The following is an 11,889-nucleotide window of genomic DNA, read 5'->3' on the forward strand; positions in this document are numbered from 1 at the left end:
ACAGTTTGTTATGGGCTTCCCTTGTAGCTCAGTTGGTAAAGAATCTACCTGCAGTGCAGGAGACCTGGGTTTGATCCCTGGGTTGGGAAGATCCCCTGGAGAAGGAAATGGCAACCCACTCCAGTATCCTTGCCTGGAAAATCTCATGGACAGAGGAGCCTGGTGGGCTGCAGTCCATGGGGTCACAGAGTCGGGCATGACTGAGCGACTAACACTTACTTACTTGTTAAGTTGTGTCCGACTCTTTTGTGACCCTATGGACTGTAGCCCGTCAAGCTCTTCTGTCCATGGAATTCTCCAGGCAAGAATACTAGGGTGGATTGACGTTTCCTTCTCCAAGGGAGCTTCCAGAACCAGGAACTGAACTGGTTGGCAGGTGCATTCTTTACCATTGAGACACCAAGAGAGCCCAAATAACAGTTTACTTGTTACTTTGAGGGACACATACATTTCGAACAGACTTGGAATTTAAAAAATGAATCCTTATCAGTTAATGTTTTCAAAATCAATGCATGTTGTCAGTGCATGCAAATGCTTTTAGAGAATATAGTACCTTCTCTGCACACACGGGTACTCAGTGACTGCTAGTCTTAATTTTCAGATATATTAGACACCAGGGTTCTTGAAATACTATTATTTTAGCAATACCTATTCTCATGTTTAATAAAATTCTTATCTATGAAAACGTCTGCAAAGAATTCAGGGCTGTTGATCTAATTGAAACTATTTGATTACACTGAGATGAATGTTAAAATGACTAATATTTCTTGGTGACAAATTTAATTTGCTCTTAAGTACTATAGCAAATGACATTCTTCTAGATCTCTGAATGGTATTGATGTTTATGTGTTCAGGTGTTGCACAAATTAAGGAACTAAATCACTTTCATAGGTAGGAGTTAAATGCAGTAGAGAAGCCATTAAAGTAATTTACAGCTGATGATACGTCAAAGCAGTTTCCTATGAAATCCTACAGAGATGGGAGGGAGTATGAATCATTGAGAATTAAAGATTTTTCGTCTCTAATTACTTTAGCTCTCTTAGGAACCACACATAAATTTTTAATGTAAAAAATAAAGACAACAAACATCAGAGAAGGAACGCTATACTTAATGCTGGTGCAACCTTTTTTTTGTTTGCTTGTTTTTCAAGACCAGAATTCAGGGATCAGGCTCAATCTGTATATTTGACTTTGAGTGCCTTCTCTCTTCATCATCTCTAAAACAACAAATTATTTTACAACAACATCAGCAACAAATTGTTCATGAGGCCTGTGAGATTTCATTTATTTGTCCTATTGTTTGACTAAAATGAGTGGAGAATGCTTAGAAAGTTTGCTGTCAGTCTGTTTTATTTTTTATGTAAGTTAAGTCCTTAGACTTAAAAATAATTTTAGGTACCCTTAAGTTTGTATATGAAGCACAAGTGTGCTAATTGCCATTATTTAACTTAATTAAGATTGCAGTAGGCATCTATTGTTTGTATCATGTAACATCCATTCACTGTGTTCTGGATAAATCATCTCAGTTTTCTCTTGGGAAATCCTCATCTATTCTCCATGCATGGGGCAAGGGTGTGTGTGGCTGGTATGTGCCTCAGATCTCCCGATCAAAACATCATATTCCCACAGCCACTGTGGTTGGCTCCAGGATGAATATATGAGCAGAGCTATTTTGTCACCTTGAGAATGAAGGACCTTGAGAATAAAGTTAACGTGAAAGAAAGTAGAATAAAATAGCAGGGACAGACCAAGTGTCAGTGACTTTGGACCCTGGGAAAAAAGACCTAGGTGTTTTAGCTGTTTCATCTAAGAAGTTCCCCCTTTCATTTTTGCTGGCTCAAATTGGGTTTTCTGTTACTCGCAACGGAAAGAATCCTAGCCAAAACTCACACAGAAATTTTGAGCTGGAAATCAGTGAGTTGCAAGGGTGGTAGGGGTTAAAATGTAGTATAGCTTCATTCCTGTAGCCAATTTCAGAGGCAGGGATTTGTTTTCTCTCTAAATATCATTTCTTTCCAAATAAGATTGCTAAAACTTATGCCTAGATGTAGGCATGTATAAAAAATCAATCTGGCAGGTTTGAAATAAAAATCCTGACAAAGTAATCCAAGTTCTTTTATGTTTTCTGAGATAAATGACCTTTTCCTACATTGTGCCTCTGAGATGAAGACAAATCTAGGTTTCAATTTTTTAGTAGTCCTAAGGGGAATGTGGCAGCATCCACACCTGCAGTGCCCAATGCCTGAGGCAGCAAAGAATGGTCTGAAGGCTGACCTTGACCCTTTAGGCTTTGAGGCGCAGAGCTGGGCAAGCTGTGACCATGTGCCTGCCTTGAACTTAGCATTGGGCTAGCATGACCAGAGAAGATGTCCAGATATGTGGTGACATGGAGATCTGCATGCAAGGCTTGCATGGAGAACCTCAGGAAAGGCTGGCTCACCTGGCCTTGTAGAATCAGCTATTGCAGGAATAGCCATTAATGAACCATCTTATTTAGCCTGCCTAGTGGTTTGCACTTAGTCCCTCTATATGTTACGCTTTGTTTGGATTATGCTTTTAAATGTCCATTATATTTTCCCCCTCATTTATTTGTAGTTTCAGTAAAATCAAGGTGTCTATTAGCTCAGTCTACCATGTTGATATAACCTGAAGTCTGCAATAAGGTTTTAAGAATTAAATTCCCCCAGTAGCTGTCATTATACTGGGGTCATTATAAGGTCATCAGGTGATTGCAGACCGTGTGTGAAATGGTTAGCTTAGAGCCTGACCCAGATAAGTGGTTATATGCAAGTTGGTGTGGGCACTAGAAGAGATGGATATATGTGCAGTCCAATGTGTGTCTACCTGGCCAAAATTAAGAAAACATTCTAGAAAGAAAAGGGTACATTTTCCCTACTTCCTGTTTGGAGGCAGCTCTGGTAGCCTCTATCCCTTGGTCCCATCAGGTCTTTATCACTGATAAATACTCTCAGACAACTTCAGTGAGCTGAGGGAAAATACCAGTTAACTGAGTTTTGTATCCAACCAAAGACTTTCAAGAATGAGGGCAAAATGGAAAAAAAAAAAAAAAAAAAAAAAAAAAAAAGTCTGACAAAGACTTGGAGAATTTACTAATCCATGGTGCTTAATAAAGGAAGTAAATGTAATTCAGCAAAAGAAAAGTTAACCCAGAGAGAAGGTATGAATTACAAAAAATATAATAGAAACTTCAAGAAAAGGTAATGAAATTTAACTGTTAACAGTGCTTTCCCCCAACACAAATAAGATAAAAGCTCAATGCAATAGTAAGATATGTTGTAAAGTTCAAGGGTAAATAAATCTTATTATTAAGAAGAGTATATAAAGTTGAAGAAATTTGACTTTTAGAAAAATTCACATATTAAGAGATACCTTAATACTTTAAGAAAAAGTTTTCTTTAAGGAAGATTAAAAGGAAATTTTTAATCTTTAGCTTTCCAACAAATATATAAGAAGTTTTTTTTTAATCAGTCTAATCAAAGACAGGAAAAAATGAGGCCAAGAAATGAATGATAAGTAGAAACTACAAAATAAGATGGTAGAAATAACTGTAAATGTATAAATATTCAGAAAAACTGTTGTGTAACATAATTATTGTAAGTTACAAGCAATCTTGCCAAGTTACAATATCATGTTGACTTCAGGTCACAGAAATATATTTGTTGTTTTCAGTCACTAAGTTGTGTCTGACTCTTTGCAACCTCAAGGACTGCAGCTTGCCAAACTTCTCTATCCTTCACTATCTCCTGGAGTTTGTCCGTTGAGTCATGATGATATCTAACCGTCTCCTCCTCTGCCATCCTCTTCTTTGCCTTCGATCTTTCCTACCATCAGGGTCTTTTCCATTGAGTTGGCTCTTTACCTCAGATGGTCAAAGTATTGGAGCTTCAGTTTCAGCAACAGTCCTTCCAATGAATATTCAGGGTTGATATCCCTTAAGACTGACTGGTTTTATCTTCTTGCAGTCCAAAGGACACTCAAGTGTCTTTACCAGTATCACAATTTGAAGACATCAGTTCTTTGACACTCAGCCTTCTTTATGTCCTACTCTCACATCCATGCATGACTACTGGAAAAACCACAGCTTTGACTATACAGACCTTTGCCAGCAAGGTGATGTCTTTCCTTCTTAATATGCTGCCTAGGTTTGCAATAGCCTTTCTTCCAAGGAACATGTGTCTTTTAATTTAATGACTGTAGTCACCGTCTACAGTGATTTTGGAGCCAAGAAAATAAACCCTGTCACTGCTTCCACTTTTGCCCCATCTATTTGCCATGAAGTGATGGGACCAGATGCCATGATCTTTGTTTTTTCAATGTTGCATTTCAAGTCAACTTTTTCACTCTCCTCTTTCACTCTCATCAGAGGACTTTTAGTTCCTATTCACAATGCAAGATTTCTGCCATTAGAGTGGTATCACTGCATATCTGAGGTTATTGATATTTCTCTTGGCAAACTTGATTCCAGCTTATGATTCATATAACCTAGCATTTCACATGATGTATTCTGCATATAAGCTAAATAAGCAGGGTGACAATGTATAGCCTTGTCATACTCCTTTTCCAATTTTGAACCAGTCAGTTGTTCAGTGTCTGGTTCTGTTGCTTCTAGACCTGCATACAGATTTCTCAGGGGATGAGTGTGGTGGTCTGGTACTCTCATTTTTTTAAGAATTTTCAACAGTTTGCTGTGACCATACAATCAAAGGCTTTAGCATAGTCAATGAAGCAGAAGTAGATGTTTTTCTGGAACTTCCTTGCTTTCTCCATAATCCAGCAAGTGCTGGCAATTTGATTTCTGATTCCTTTGCCTCTTCGAAACTCAGCTTGTATGTTTGGAAGTTCTTGGTTCACATGCTACTGAATCCCAGCTTGAAAGATTTTTTAAAAACTAATTTAAAAAATATTTTAAATTATTTTTATTAATTGAAGGATAATTGCTTTCTAGAGTTGTGTTGATTTCTGCCAAACATCAACATGAATCAGCCATAGGTGTATGTATGTCCCCTCCCTTTTGAATCTCCCTCCCATATTCCTCCTCCTCCCACCCCTCTAGGTTGACAAAGAGCTCAAGTTTGAGTTTCCTAAGTCATACATCAAATTCCCATTGGATATCTATTTTACATATGGTAATGTAAATTTACATGTTACTTCTTCCATACATCCCACCCTCTGCATCCTCCCCCAACCCCCTCATGTTCATATTGAAGGATTTTGAGAATAACCTTGTTAGCATGTGAAACGAGTGGAATTTTATGGTATTTGGAACATTCTTTGGCATTGCCTTTCTTTGAGATTGAAAGGAAAACTGACATTTCTTAGTCCTGTGGCCACTGCTGAGTTTTCCAAATTTGCTGGCATATCAAGTGCAGCACTTTAACAGCATCATCTTTTAGGATTTTTAATAGCTTTGCTGAAATTCCATCACTTCCACTAGCTTTGTTTGTAATGATGCTTCCTAAGGCCCACTTGACTTCACACTCCAGGATGTCTGGCTCTAGGTGAGTGACTACACCATCATGGTTATCTGGGTCCTGAAGACTACTTTTAGTTCTTCTATGTTCGTGCCACCTCTTCATAATCTCTTCTGATTCTGTCCAGTTCAGTTCAGTCACTCAGTCATGTCCAACTCTTTGCGACCCCCATGGAATGCAGCAGCATGCAAGGTCTCCCTGTCCATCACCAACTCCCAAAATTTACTTAAACTCATGTCCATTGAGTCGGTGATGCCATCCAACCATCTCAGCCTCTGTTGTCCCCTTCTCCTCCTGCCTTCAATCTTTCCCAGTATAAGGGTCTTTTCCAGTAAGTCAGTTCTTTGCATCAGGTGGTCAAAGTATTGGAGTTTCTGCTTCAGTGTCAATCCTTCCAATGAATATTTAGGACTGATTTCCTTTAGGATGGACTGGTTGGATCTCCTTGGAGTCCAAGGGACACTCAGGAGTCTTCTCCAACACTACAATTTAAAAGCATAGATTCTTTGACACTCAGTTTTATTTATAGTCCAACTCTCACATCCCAACATGACTCAAACATGACTACAGGAAAAATCATAGCTTTGACTAGATGGACCTTTGTTGGCAAAGTATTGTCTCTGCTTTTTAATATGCTGTCTAGGTTAGTCATAACTTTTCTACTAAGAAGCAAGCATCTTTTAATTTCATGACTGCAGTCACAATCTGCAGTGATTTTGGAGCTGAAGAAAATAAAGTCTGTTACTGTTTCCACTGTTTCCCCATCTATTTGCCATGAAGAGTCTTCTGTTAGGTCCTTTTTGTTTCTGTCCTTTATTCTGCCCATCCTTGCATGAAATATTCCCTTGATACATCCAGTTTTCTTGAAGAGACATTTAGTTTCCCATTCTATTATTTACCTTTATTTCTTTGCATTGTTCTCTTAGGAAGACCTCTTTTCTCTCCTTGCTGTTCTCTGGAACTCTGCCTTCAGTTGGGTATATCTTTCCCTTTCTTCCTTGCTTTTCACTTCTCTTCTTTCCTCAGCTATTTGTAAAGCCTCCTTAACAGCCAGTTTGCTTCCTTGCATTTCTTTTCCTTTGGGGTGGTTTTGATCACTGCTTCCTGTAGTGTTAGAAACCTTTGTAGTAATTCTTCAGGAAATTCTTCAGGAAATCTGTCTACCAGATCTAACTCCTTGAATCTATTCATCACCTCCATTGTATAATCATAAGGGATTTTATTTAGGTCATACTTGAATGGCCTAGTGGTTTTCCCTTCTTTCTTCAATTTAAGCCTGAATTTTACAATAAGGAACTCATGATCTGAGCCACAGTCAGTTCCCGGTCTTGTTTTTGCTGACTGTATAGAGCTTCTCCATCTTTAGCTACAAAGAATATCATCCATCTGATTTTGGTATGGATCACCTGATTATGTCCTTGTATAGAATCATCTCTTGGGGGTGTTGGAAAAGGGTATTTTCTATGACCAATGTATTCTCTTGACAAAACTCTGTTAGCCTTTGCCCTGCTTCGTTTTGTACTCTAAGGCCAAACTTCCTTGTTATTCCAGGTGTCTCTTGACTTTTGCATTTCAGTCTCCTATAATGAAAATGACATTTGTGTGTGTGTGTTTGTGTGTGTTAGTTCTAGAAGGCCTTATAAGTCTTCAGAGAACAGTTCAACTTCAGCTTCACTGACTTCAGTGGTTGGGGCATAGACTAGGGCAATGGTTTGCCTTGCAAACAAACCTAGCTCATTCTGTTGTTTTTGAGATTGCACACAAGTACTGCATTTTGGACTCTTTTGTTAACTATGAGGGCTAATCCATTTCTTCTAAGGGATTCTTTCCTTAGTTGTAGATATAGTGGTCATCTGATTTAAATTTGCCCATTCCTGTCCATTTTAGTTCACTGATTCCTAAGATGTAGATGGTCACTATTGCCATCTCCTGCTTGACCACATCTAATTTACTTTGATTCACGAACCTAACATTCTAGGTTCCTACTCAATATTGTTTACAGCATTGGACTTTACTTTCACCATCAGACATATCCACAACTAGTGTTGTTTCCTCTTTGGCCCAGATGCTACATTCTTTCTGGAGCCGTTAGTAATTGCCCTCTGCTCTTCCCCAGTGGCATTTTTGACATCTTCTGACCTGGAGGGGTCCTCTTCCAGTGTCATATCTTTTTGCCTTTTTATGCTGTAATAAGAATATTCAATGCTCAACTGCTTACAATGGTAAAAATCTGAAAACAGTATAAATATTCACTACAGGAAAATTAATAAACAAATTATAACATATTCATATAACAACTATGAAAAACCAAAATGATTATGTGCTCCAAGTATCATCATGAGGTATAATGTTGAGTAAAAAAAAAAAAAAAAAACGAAGTTTGTGACGTTAAATACCTATATAGCGATAACTTTTCTTTAAGGTTTAAATATGCAATCCAATACTGTACAAGAAAGAAGAAGGTGAGCATGGATATCAAGCTTATTTGGAATGATTATGTTTTTAAAAAATGAGAAACAAATTTAGTAAAAAGATAATGTTATTAAAAAGTTACATCATAGTTACATGATGCATATTTTGGTTTTATTTTTTAAAACATTTACATGCATGAGTAGTTTATAATAAAAATATTTTTTATATAGGAAGGTAAAAGTGGTATAATCATAATAAAATAGGAAAAAAGGGCAAAAGATGTCAATAATAATTAAAGAGGAAACCGGAATGACCAATATATATACTATATATATGACAATATATATAATATGTGTATATATATGTATACACTAAATTGCAATTGTAACCAGGTAAATGAAACTAAAGCAAAAATACAAGTTCATGCTACCCAAATAGGCAAAAATTTTTTAAAAAATTGAAAATACCAAATTGGTGAAGGTGTAGGTTAAGATGACCTCTGATGGAAATGTAACATACTGTAATTCCTTTGTAAAACAACCTATAACTTTGAAGATAAGCATCTCTTATGGACAAAGTATAATTTTATTTTAGAAATCCCTTCATGCAAGTGCACAAAAACGAACGTATTCATCAGACCATGTATGAGTGAAAAACTGAGGACCAACCTAAATATACATAGAAGACTGAAAAATTAAGGTCTGTTCACATGATGAAATACTGCATAGATTAAAATGAAAAAAATCTAGGTCTGAATGTATCAACATATCAACATTAATCAATATAAGCAATAAATATTTAATAAATTGTCAAATGTTGCATGGATCATTATACTAATTATGCAGATTAAAAACATATGGACTCTTTATTTTGCTTTTTTATTTGTTTGTCACCACATCAAGAGCAAACTACCCTAATTACTATTGTTTTAGAATAGATCTTGATAAGTGTGGCAATATCTATCTACCTTGATCATTTCCAATAATATTTTCTCTATTCCCAGTCTTTTATTCTTTCAAATAAATTTCAAAAGTAGTTTGTCAAATTTAATTAAGATGTGTTGATATTTTGTTTGAATGACATTAAGTCCATTACTCTGATAATTTAGTGGAAGCTGAAACCCATGACACTGAGTCCCTCTACTCATAAAAATGATACTTCTAGTTTTAAATTTTCTTCACCAATATTTCAATGTTATACTTTCTCCAAAAATATATTGTGTATCATTCAGCATTGTGTTGTTGTTTAGTCACTAAGTCTTGTCCCATTCTTTTGCGAGGTGGGCAAAAGAGTAGCCCACCAGGTTTCTCTGTCCATGGGGTTTTCCAGGCAAGAATACTGGATTGGGTTGCCATTTCCCTCTCCAGGGTATCTTCCTGACCCAGGGATTGACCCTGCATCTCCTGCATTGCAGGCAGATCCTTTATTGCTGAGCCACCTGGGAAGCCCATTTTTTTGCATTCTGGCTAACTTATGTATTTGTTGGCTGCCTGTTATCTCTGTTTTCTCCCACATTTACCACCTCCCCAGTTAAAAACCGTAAAATACTTGTAAAAATGAATGCAACACTTATTTTTTAGAAATGAAAAATATACTATTTTCTAACATGTCCCTATTATTAATGAAGTTGTGGGTGAGTAGAGGGCCATTAATATATGCCAGATTCTGCCATGAATGTTAGTCAGAAATTAAGGGGAAATTAATTGCAAAGAATATACCACTGTGGCAAATATGTCAGAAGGTATGATTTACTAACTGTGTCTAGACTGTCTGATCCAGACAATGGTTGGCAGGGCAGCCTGAATTATGACAGATGTAGCTGACCAATCATCATATATGGGGAGCATTAATAATGTACTTCAAGAGAATGTAAATGTAAAGTGGAAGATTGTTTTTACGAGTAGGGGAGTTGGAGATATTGCCCTGATTTTATTCTTTTTCTTCACTAATCTGATTACATATTAGCCATTCTAATGTTATGGGTCAGAATCAGCCAAGTTCTGGGAATATTTTTTCACTATTAAACTTATCTCAAACAACAGCAAGAACTTCTCTTGGTAAAACACATCCCAAAGAGTGTTTATTTGTTACAGTTACCTATGTGGTCTTTGCTGTCATCTTAGAGTCTGTCTATAAACTTAGAATCAAGCATCTAAAAATAAATTATTACTGTTGTACCTCAAATGGAAGTTAAAGCCAGCTGTATTTAGGAGGTAGGATAGTCCAGTTGCTACTTGTATTGAGGAACAATAAACCAATGGTAATTAATAAGTAGTTTTAGCAAAGCTTTGAATCTGGATCCATTGCCTACTTGCTGATGTGGGGAAGACCATTCAATACCCTGTGGAGCATTTCTAGAGTGCTTCTGCCCATTTGTACCACTAGGGCCTTTGGGTGATTTCAAGACTGATGAAATAACACTCTGTGTAGAAATGTTTATTGATCCCAGCTCGTCTCTATATTTCATATCAGATAGTAATGAGTTTGGAAACATTTTTGGCTTCTGGTTGTAATTTCTGAAGCAAAACTTAGTGCTTATCTATTTAAAAATATATAGCTTTCTGACTTTCTCCTTGGAGAATTGTAGTAATCAAGAGCAAACAAATCTTAAGAGTGAACTGTTCACCTACCTAGTATGAATTTATTAAACTGTATGTTTATATATTGGCTTACATATTCTTTTATGCTCCCCGAATGCATCTTATGGTTTGTGTGCCTTGGGTTGTAATTTTCAAGAGGACGGCATCCATTGTGGTTAAATGTTGTGTGCCACATTATAAGCAAGTAGTTGCATAGCAGGTGCCATTTAAAGATTGTAGTGGTTGTGGTGGTGGTTCTATATACACCTGTTCTCAGCATTAGCATTATGGACCTGATTGGGAGCTGGCTGTAATTGGTTTGCATGTAAATCTGGATGTGTGTTAGCATCTTTCTATAAAATCAAAGAATTGATTTCCAGCTTGACTGCCAAACAGGAAACCATTCTCACCAAAGAGGAACAGGAAAAACCTCTGGCAGAGTTTTAGAGTGTGAGAGGACGCACAGAAAGAACCACAGTCTGAGGATTCAGGATAAGAAGCATGGCTGCCACGCCAGCTGGCATCACTAGATGTGCATGCATTTTGTGGAGCTTCCTGAAGAAAAGCCAAATCTCCTTAGCCAGGACTTTGATGAAGACTCTTCTTTAAAAGGAATTTTATGCAAGAGCTCAAGACCAAGAACCTTTGTGAGAACAGCAGTAGAGTGAAAACTTTGTCCTAGCACATCAAAATAAAAGATGGATAAAACTAAGGTATCAGAAAAAGATACACATCAGATATGTTTAGAAGATAGAGAAAGTTAATCATGAAACAATGACTCAGTGACAGGGAGGATGAGATGGGTTTAGTTGACACCTGGGACATAGGAATTCCCGAATCCTTGGGTGTGTGGGAGGCTGGGATATCAGATTGGAAAGGAATGTATCTGTGAGAGTCAGGTGTCTGGCATGGAAATTGGATATTTTCTGGTTAAGACCTCCCTGAGGTGGCTTTCACTGGCAGGGAGCAGCAGAGGCAAGAACAGGTGTGTTTATCCATCGCCACACAGTGTCTTCTTGTTCTCCTTGCTCAAGGTCCTTGTACGTGTGAAATTATCCTAGGCAGATGTGATTGCCATAGCAGCAAGAGTGGCATCAGTTACTTTCAGTGGTGACAAGATCCTTGGGGCCTGCAGAGATGGCCAGTTGGTGATGACAGTCACAGGCATGCAGGAATTGGAAGAGCAGATACGAGAAACCTCAGAAATCTTTGTCCCACCACCTGAGTTAAAGAAGAGGGAAACCAAAGGTCAGATTCAGCAGATTCCTGTGTCAGCAGGATGAAAGTCAGGGCGCTTCCCCAGAAATTATGATCTGTAGCCCATGTTCTCTCTGCCACACATCACAGCATCACTTGGTCCCTCGTTCAGCTTAACAAATTGGATCCACATTTTTCTGTCCCTTTAA

Source organism: Muntiacus reevesi, chromosome 3 (genome assembly GCF_963930625.1).
Source record: "Muntiacus reevesi chromosome 3, mMunRee1.1, whole genome shotgun sequence".
NCBI classification, from domain to species: Eukaryota; Metazoa; Chordata; class Mammalia; order Artiodactyla; family Cervidae; genus Muntiacus; species Muntiacus reevesi.